This window comes from Puma concolor, chromosome C1 (genome assembly GCF_028749965.1).
Source record: "Puma concolor isolate L17-30 chromosome C1, mPumCon1.1.hap2, whole genome shotgun sequence".
NCBI lineage: Eukaryota > Metazoa > Chordata > Mammalia > Carnivora > Felidae > Puma > Puma concolor.
Window position 1 is genome coordinate 125,846,376 of NC_141674.1, and position 10,026 is coordinate 125,856,401.

Here is a 10,026-nt window from a genome sequence, read left to right on the forward strand (position 1 = left end):
TATTTTTTAGTACATTTGCAGAGATATGCAACCATCCCCAGTATCTAATTCAAGAATATTCTATTACCCCAAAAAGAAATGTCAAGCTCCATAACATTTTATTATCCTAAAAAGAAATGTCATGCTAATTACCAATCACTCCCTAGTCTTTTTCCTAGCCCCTAGCAACCACAAGTCAACCACTAGTCAAAATGGATTTGCCTATTTTGGACATTTCACATAAAATGGAATCATAAAATGTGGCCTTTGGTGTCTATCTTCTTTCATTTACAATAATGTTTTCAAGGTTCATCCATATTGTAGTATGTATCAGTACTTAATTCCTTATTACAGCTTGATAATATTCCACTGTATGGATATACCACATTTTGTTTATCCATTTATCAGTTGACAGACATTTGGGTTCTTTCCACTTTTTGGTAATTATGCATAATGCTGCTAAGAACATTCATGTACACATTTTTCTGTGGACATATGCTTATGATTCTCTTGGGTATATACTTAGGAGAGGAATTGCTGGATTTAATGGGAAATCTATGTTTAGCATTTTAAGAAATGGCTAAATCTTTCCTAAAATGGCTGTAACGTTTTATATTCCTACCAGCAATGTATCAAAGTTCTAATTTCTCCACATCTTTGCCAACATTTTTTTTAATTATAGCTATCCTAGTGGGTATGAAGTAGTATCTCATTTGGTTTTGATTTGTGTTTATCCTAATGACTAATGATGCTGAGCCTAGTTTCACGTGCTTATTAGCTGTTTGCTTATTTTCTTAGGAGAAATAACTTTGGATCCTTTGCCCTTTTTTAAAATGAGTTATTTTTCTTCTTATGGGTGAGTAGTAGGAGCTCTTTATACATTCTGGCTGAATTAATACTCCACTGTACAGAATATATGTTTCTTCTCAGATACATGATTTACAAATATATTCTACCATTGTGTGGGTTGTCTTTTTCACTTTTTTAATGATGTCCTTTGAAGCACAAAAGCTTTTAATCTTTATGAAGTCCCATTTAGCTGTCTTTTCCTTTGTTGCTTTCTTTTGGTGTCATATCTGAGAAAACTAATCCAAAATCATGAAGATTTACTCCTCTGTTTTCTTCTTAGTCTTTTATAGTTTTAGCTCTTACATTTAGGGCTGTGATCCATTTTGAGTTACTTTTTGAATACAGTGTGAGTTAGGGGTCCAACTTCATTCTTTTATTTGTGGATACCCATCTGTCCCAGAGTCATTATGTTGAAAAGACTACTCTTCATCTCCACAAAAGGTGCCTTACCACCTTTTTCAAAAATCAACTGACCATAAACCTAAGTGTTTATCTCTCAAGTATCACTTCTATTCCATTTATCTATATGTCTACTCTTATGCTAATGACACACTGTTTTCATTACGGTTGCTTTGCAGTGATTTTAAGTTCAAGAATTGTAAGTTACAACTTTGCTTTTCCTTCTAAGATTACTCTTGCTATCCTAGGTCACCTGCATTTTCATATAAATCCTAATATTATCTCATCAGCTTCTGAAAAAAAATCAGCTTGAATTTTGATAAGGACCATGTTGAATCTATCAATTTGGGATAGTATTGGTATCTTAACAATACTAAGTCTTCTGATATGCATGCAAGAGATATATTTCTATTTATTTAGGTCCTTTTTAATTTCATTCAGCAATAGTTTTCAGTGTATAAATCTTGCACTTCTTTTGTTGAATTTCTTCCTAAATATCATATCCTTTTGGATGCTATCCTAAATTGCATTTTTTAATTTCATTTTTGAATTGTTCATTACTGTTATATACACATATGATTGATTTTTGTATACTGATCTTGTATCCTGTAACTTGCTGCATTCATTTATTAGCTCTGTTTTTCGTAGATTCCTTAGGATGCTCTATGTATGAAATTATGTCAACAAATAGAGATAATTTTACTTCTTTATTGCAGCCTGAGCATCTTTTATTTCTTTTCTTGTCTAATTGTTCTGGCTAAAACTACAATACAATGTTGAATAGACATGGTGAGAGCAGACATCTTATCTTTTTCCTGATCTTAGAGGGAAAGGTTTTTCACTGTTAAGTGCAATGTTAGCTATAAGTTTTTTGAAAATGCTCTTTATCAATTTGAGAGACCTCTTCTATTCCTAGTTCATTTAGAGTTTTCATCATGAAAAAGTGCTAGATACTTGTTTTCATTCATTTATTGAGATGACCACATGAGTTTTGTTTTTTATTCTATTAATGTATTATTATACTACATTGATTATTTTTCATGTGCTAACCAGACTTGCATTCCTGGGATAAATCATCTTACTTAGGCTGGTGTATAATCCTTTTTATACATTGTTGGAATTGGTTTGCTAGTATTTTGTTGAGGACTATAGTGTCTATATCTATAAGATATGCTGGTCTATAGTTTTTGTTTCTTGTTTCTTTGTCTGATTTTGATATCAGAGTAACACTGGCCTCATAGACCGGGTTGGGAAGTGTTGCCTTCTGTTTTATTTTTTGGAAGAGTTTGTGAAGGATTAATTTTCTTTTAATTTTTCTTTTAATATTTTATTGAACTCACTGGGTAGCTATCTGGCTAGGGCTTTTCTTTGTGCTAAGTTTATTGATTACTAATTCAATCTTTTTACTTGCTAAAAGTCTATTCAGATTTTTATTTGTTTTTTAGTCAATCTCAGTATTTTGTGTCTAATAATTTATCTATTTCATCTAGGTTGTCTAATATAACAATCTACTTCTATTAATGCCTACTTTATTTCAGTAGTATACAAAAACTTTACTTGTGTATAGCTCTATTTGCTACCCTCTCCTTTGTCCTTTTGTTATCATACAAGTTCGCCCACATAGCTTTATACTTACAGCTTTGTCTTATAGGCATCTTTTAAATCAGGCAGGAGAAAAAAAGGAGCTATAAACAAAAACACATATACCGTGTCTTTTATATTTTACTAGTGCTCTTTATTCCTTCATGTGGGTTCAAGTTACTGTCCAGTGTACTTTGATTTTAGCCAGAAGAACCTCCTTTAGTATTTCATGTAGGCAAGTTCTGTTAGTGGTGAATTCTATCAGCTTTTGTTTATCTGATAATGTCTTCATTTCTCCTTCATTTTTAGAAAAAGTTTTGCTGGATATAGAATTTTTGGTTGTCACTTTTTCTTTCAGTGCTTTGAATGTGTCATCCGTGGCTTTCTGGACTTCCTGGTTTCTGAGGAGAAAATGGCTGTTAATACTGGTAAGACATCCTTATACACTTCTCTCTTGTTGCTTTCCAGATTCTTTGACTTTTGACAGTCTGATTATGACATCTCAGAGTGGACCTCTTTGAGTTTATCCTACTTGGAATTCACTAAGCTTGTTGGATATATAGATTCATGTTTTTCATCAAATATTGGCAGTTTTCAGATATTATTTCTTCAAGTATTCCTTCTGTCCCTTCCTGTCTCTCCTTTCCTTCTCATGCTTCCCATTATGTATATGTTGGTACACTTGATGGTGTACCACAGTTCTCTGAGCTTCTGCTTACTTTTTTCATTCTTTTTTTTCTTTCTGTTGATAGATTGAATTATCTCATTTGACCTGTCTTCAAGTTTTCTGATTCTTTGCCTACTCAAATTTGCTATTGAATCCCACTAGGGAATTTTTCATTTTAGTTATTGTACTTTTCAGCTCCAAAATGTCTATTTGTTTTCTTCTATAATTGCTCTTTATTAGTATTCTTTTTGCTGAGATAGTCTTCTCATATATTCCTTTATTTTTTCAGACATGATTTCTTTTAGTTCTTTGAATATATTTATGGTCACTGGTTTAACATCTTTGTCTAGTGAGTCCAATGTCTCGGCTTCCTCAGTCAATAATTTCTACTGACTGCTTCCCCCGCCCCCAACCTCCGTGTATAGAACATACTTTCTTGCTGTTTTGTATGTCTCATAAATTTTTGGAAAGTTGGACATTTAAGATAATATAATACAGCAACTCTGGAAATCAGATCTCTCTCTGACCATGGTTTGTTTTTTCTGTTTGTTGTTGTTGAAATTATTGCTATTTGTTTAGTGACTTTTATGATCCTATTTTGTAAGGTCCATATTCTTTGCCATGTGCAGTGAGCTTAGCTATTAGCCAGCTAATAGCTGGGCAGGTATTTTTTTAAAGGCCGTCAACCAGTACATCTTCCAGCCTTTGCTAACAGGATTTCTGTGTATGGTGGGCCACATCTTCAGTTTTCCAGCTATTTCCAACTCTTTATTAGGGTTAATTCCCTGTGTGTGCAGAGGCTGAAGGTCAGCCATAGGTGAGAGACTAGGGCCCTCTTTGGTCTTTTCTAACTAAGAATATTTACACCTCTACCCATGTGCATGCCTTTTTACATTCCCAGGCAGATGTGTGAGTTTTTCAAAGCCCCTGATGGACATCTCATTTCCCAGCTGTTAATTTAAAATTTTTTTGATTAGCATCCTGTTTTCCCCAACTCTTACTGCTGCCTCAAGCAGCTGCAATGTTAAACAACTGCAATGATCGTTTCTGACAAGTGTCTCAGGAGAAAGATTTTCTGCACTGAGTGAGTTTTGAAACAGGTCAAATAATGACAAGACCTGAAAGTGGGAGTTCCCAGAAAGCTACCAGACAAGTCAAATCATGGCCATTCTCTGGGAATAAGGCTCAGCTCTGAACATATTTTGACCCATCCAGTGGATTCTAGGCTACTGTTTTACACAGCTCCCATGATGGCAAACCTGCTGCTTTTCAAGGCTTCTTCAGAGCTAGAAAAAAGGGAATGGGAATAGGGCAAATTAAATGACACAGAGCTCATCGTTCTTACTGAGAGTCACATATTCTTTTCCTGAATAAATGTTCCTCGGATTGTTGTAATGTTTTAACTGATCAAGTTCTACAAATGTTGATTTGATCATTTTTGTCCATGTTTGCCTTACTTTTATGACATAGTAGAATTTCAGAGGCCTTTACTACACAATTCTAGAAATACTTCTCTTTCCCCTTAGCATTTTACAGGCACTAAGGTCAGGACTTTATGTATTTTTTTCATCATATACGTTTTTGTCAAGTAATCTTTGTTGAGTACTCCACCCCTTGCCAGAGCCTCTTTCTTCAGGGTTATCTTTGAGTCTTTAAAATTTTAAATCTAAACACAATTTTCAACTTGTTTTCTGCTGTCAAATGACAAGTAACAATTGCTACCTAACATCATTGTGTTTAATGAAGATAAAGTGAAATCGAATTTTAACCGAACAGAACACAAAGACTTAAAATTTTCAAGCAAACATATAGCGTGACAGTGGAGGGTTGTCCTGTTACAAATGAAATACTCTTATCATCTAGGACTTTTTGTCGTAAGAGAAATTTTGATACCCTTAATCATTGTGGTTGTAGTTCTCTCCTACCCCTTTAATACTCTCATCTACAGACCCACAGATTCATTGATGATATTCAGCAACATTCAGCAAAGATGACCAGGGACCTGTACTGATGGCTAGATTTTACCTTGCTAAGGCACAAAGTTGATAACAGCAATAGATAAACCTGTTAATTAATTAACCAATTAATTAATAGATGCAATAGGATGGAAACAAAACTGGAAGGTCTTAGGCGAAGGAACAACAATCAGGAAAATAAACTCTATATTATAACTACATATTAATATAACTACATATTAGTATTGCAAACTTAAGTTTCAGAAAATTTCGGGACTGAATCTGAGTCTACCATTCACCAGCTCTGTGACTTGGGGAAGTCATTTTACCATGCAAAGCCTCTGCTTCCTCTCTGAAAATGGAAATAATGCATAAGTATTTTGCAGATGGAGTGAATTCATGCATATATAGCATTTAGTGTCGTGTATCTCTCATAATAATCCCTCAATAAATGATAATACTAGGACGTAACCAGAAAACTCCCATCCCTGAGCAGACTGGCTAAGTGCAGCTACATGAGTAGGTTTGTATTTTGAGAAACAAGGTATGTTTCAAAAGTGAAGAGTAATGCCTCCAGGGCAGTCTTCCATCTCCCACCATAGAGACTTTTCCCAGACTGATTCACATACATTAATCTCTCTCATGTATGCCACATGTTACCCGCCTATAAATCATAGATTTCCAGAAAACATGTCATTCATTCACTCATGCATGCATTCTCATGATCAACATTTATTGGGCATATTACACATGCCAGGCACAGTGCTCACTTCGGCAGCACATATACACATGCCAGACACTAATCTTAGCATTGGTGTAAGAATGATAAGCAAGCAGACAAGGTCCCTGCCCTCACAGAGATTACCTTCCACAGGGGCTGGGGGTAGAGTCTAGTGACTCTGTTCTAGCAGTAGAGACTAAAAACACCAAGATGGTATTTCCCTGACTCTTCAATAGTGTAGGTTTTGCCTAAGATTTGCTCCAGATTTCACCCAGGAGACCCCCATCCACGGGATTTCAAAGTCAGAGGGAAGATCATGAGGTAGATGCTGTATTTCTCCTGCTCCTGACAGTGGCTTAGGTATTCTGCAATTTTTCTGGGCAAAGTCCCAGTATCCCCTTCCTAGATTTCTATGTAGATTTCTATGTAAGACTGGTCCTAAGGTTTCCTTGACCAGGCGAATAAAAACACAGGCCTAAGGAAGGGAGGGGTAGCTACGAGAAGACAGGGGAAGAGATTTCCAGGTCAAGCAAACATCAGGACCACAAGCCCAAATTTGGAGAAGAGTTCATTGTATTCCATCCTCAGAAAGAACAGTAGCATGATTGAAGATTGGGGAGAAATGGCTCAAGATGAGACTAGAAAACTACCCAGGTTCTAGAGCTGCTCAAAGTGTGGCCATGTCTGGTGCCCCTCTGCAAACTGTTTGTTGAGGATCTGTGATGAGATAGGGACAAAATGTAAGAGTAAATGTTTAGCAATTTTGTAACAGCTTTACATTGTCATAGCAGTCAAGCAATAACTGTTGGTCTGTAACAAACTGGAAATTTACAAAAACAAAACTGGTCTTTCACCACAGATAGTTTGAGAAGCATTGCTCTCCATGTCTTGCCTCTTAAACTTCTCTGTGAAGGGGCAGATAGTAAATGTTTTAGGCTTTGGGGGGCTGTAGAAACTCTGTCCTAACTACACACCCCTGCTGCGGTAGCACAAAAGTGGCCATAGGCAATATGTCAACAAAGGGGTATGGTTGTGTTGCAGTAAAACTTCATTTAGAAAAACACATGGTGGGCAGATTTTGGCCAGTCATGCAGCAATTTGTCAATCCTGCCCTAGGCCACAGTAAGAGACTGGGCCGGACTCTAAAGGCAATATAACCATCTGCTTAACCATTGTATGTTAATTATACTTAGATTAAACAAAAACAAAAACAAAAACAAAAAACCTACCTGCTTAATCAAAAACACCCCTCACTCTTGGTCCTTTGCCATCATGCCTGCAAGTATTTGTAAAGCCTTCGTTTTAGTGACTCTAAGTCAGAAAAAAACCTTAAAGCTCCTCCTACCTCCAGATCAGAGTTCTCAAAGCTACCCTGTCAGATGAAGTCTCCATTTAAAGGCAAGGTACCTTTTGTCTATTGCCTGCATTCTCAAGGAAAGATGATGGCACCGTTCACCTTGCGTAGCCTGACGAGCCAACCTACGGCCCCAAGGGGTCACAGCCTGGAGCCTACGTTCTCCAGGACCTGGTCAAACCTAGGTTGACATTGCCCTCTGAATCAATTTCCTGAAGCCCAATTTCCTGAAGTATACTACCCCATTTTTCTTCGGTACAAAGTTACATTTCTAAGTCCCAGTGTACTTTTGTGACCACTGCCCATCCCTGGCTCTTTTGGTATGTCTGCAATGGCTGTATTGGGCAAGAGGCCTGCCACATGTGTAGCCTTGTTTTTCTCTGGGTTCAGACACTGCCACAGGCAGGAAAGCTTTCTGCATTCACACATGTCTCCATTTACACAGCACCCACTTCATAAACACGACCCAACACCCACCCGTACAGTGAAACGCCTTATTCTCTCCCCCACATGGAGCATAGACCACTGTGTGTGTGACGGGACGGACGCCTACCAGCAGGTCTCACACACAGAGGGTATAGAGCTGAGGCAGTTCTTGCTGAAATCTCTCTTTTATTTAAGATTTCTTTCACTGACTCATGACAAACCTAATGGGTAAAACTTCGCTGTTGCAAGTTTCCTTAAAATATTCCTTCTGGGCCTACCACCATTTATCTTGGCAGCAGGTAGCCTGGAGAGTTTTGGAAAGTCTCAGCTTGGCATAGCCTCAGAGCTACTGGCACATTAAAGATTAATAAAGCGCATTTAACTGAGCTCAGGACACTGCAACGTGATCCTTCACCGTGAAATGTGCAAGATTCTTTGTTTGCAATGAACAAAACTGAAGCCAAAAAGGGCCTACCGTGACAAGCTAAGAGAGGAAACAATCAGGAACTTTGTGTATCTTTCCTTGGTAAATTGATGGGCAGGAATCAATGCCCCGGCTCAGCTATACTCTTGCTTAGCACTCTCAGGAATTTAAGATGGGCATCTGAGTATGATGCGCAGAGCTGGGCATGTGTAGTGAGCTCACAGAACCACAGAGATAGCACAAATGCAGTGGGTTCCTTAAAGTATGAGAAAAAGACTGACTCCAAACAAATTCCTAGTCTAGCACATTCTCCAAAAAAAGTCAAGATAAAGCAAAGCATTTCAAAGCATTTTGGACTTGCTTTAGTAAAAGAGAATGTATGTGCTTGACTGAATATTAACCTAGGAAGGAGAAAACACTTTTTGCATGCATAGGTACGGGGCTGGCAGCAGAATGAACCAGGGAACATTTAAAATGAAAATAAAAATTAAACAAGCCTGTACATCGGAACTGTTGGTTCACAAAAGGAATCTATTTGCTATCAATCTGGGGACACCTGGACACATGCAACAAATACTGGCACAGAGCAGTGGAAGCAAACATTTAGAAATGTATCATTCTGAATTCTGGCAAAGCGCTGGTGGACTCCACGTGCTGGGTAATGCCTTGTGTCTATTTACACAGTGCAATCCCCTCACGTCCTCCAGAAAAATCCCAGGCAAACCCTGTGCTGTGCACATCAGAGCTCTGGAGCCCTGCTCTGAACACCTCAGGCGCCCTTTCTTCCACACCAAGATAAACATTAAGGAGAAAAAAAAAAAATCAAGAAAGAAAGAAAAGAAGAAGAAGAAGAGAAAAGAAAATTCTGTCCTTACCTAAAAGGCATAGCAGACAGGGACACGGTGAGTGTTTCACGTTAGCCCACTCAGTGCTTTCTCTTTCATTCGGTCAATGTTCTAACGCTATTGATGAGAGTTCCTGAGGTTTTCGGATCTTCCTTCAAGAGTTTTAATCACTGGCTTCCCCAGCCCGGGTTTAACAAACACCGCTGTGTTTTGTCAATATTTGTATGCAGCACCACATTGGGCAACCGGCCAACACAGCGTTTCAAGAGGCAAGGGGAGAAAACGGACACCCTAACAAACATGCTTCCCTCTTTTGTGTCTTTCAAGGTGGCGCCCAAAGTGTCATCTTTGATTCTGACGGGAGCTAAAGATAGCCTCTTTTTGTGACTTTCTCCACTGCCCCCAAACGCCTGGCTGGGCTGCCCGAGCTGGGCTCAGCAAAGTTTGTTTTTTGTCTCCCTGCCCTGAAGTTCTCCGCACAACCGCCCGGCTTGCCTCTCCACCAGCTGCACTTTAAATGTATTTTAATTGGCTGGAATGTCGAAAGAATCCATTTGGCAGTCGTTTGCATGTGAAGCACGCCCAGGGCAGCTGAAAGAGGCCCCAGAAGCAGCCGATTACTTCATCAAAAGCTGCAGTTTGAATACCATTGACTCCTACATAACTACAGTGAACTCAATTCTATAGGCAAGAAGGAGTAATTAATAATTTGCTGAGAAAATTCTTCATTCATCTAAAAGCCAAAAATGCAAAGGGAAAAAAAATCCCCGCAGACACAACAGTTCTTATGAAAGGCTTGATTTATAGCCTCCAGTTCTACCCTTCA

General features: G+C 38.2%; 1 protein-coding gene across 1 annotated transcript in view; it reads right to left on the bottom strand.

The window, feature by feature from the left end:
- The window catches only part of NCKAP5 (NCK associated protein 5), a 993,237-nt gene extending 983,549 nt beyond the window's left edge, over positions 1-9,688 (bottom strand). Inside the window, exon 1 of the mRNA XM_086718452.1 lies at positions 9,231-9,688. The gene's annotated coding sequence lies outside the window, so the exon portion shown is untranslated. The remainder of the gene's footprint in view (positions 1-9,230) is intronic.
- Positions 9,689-10,026: the final 338 nt, after the last annotated feature.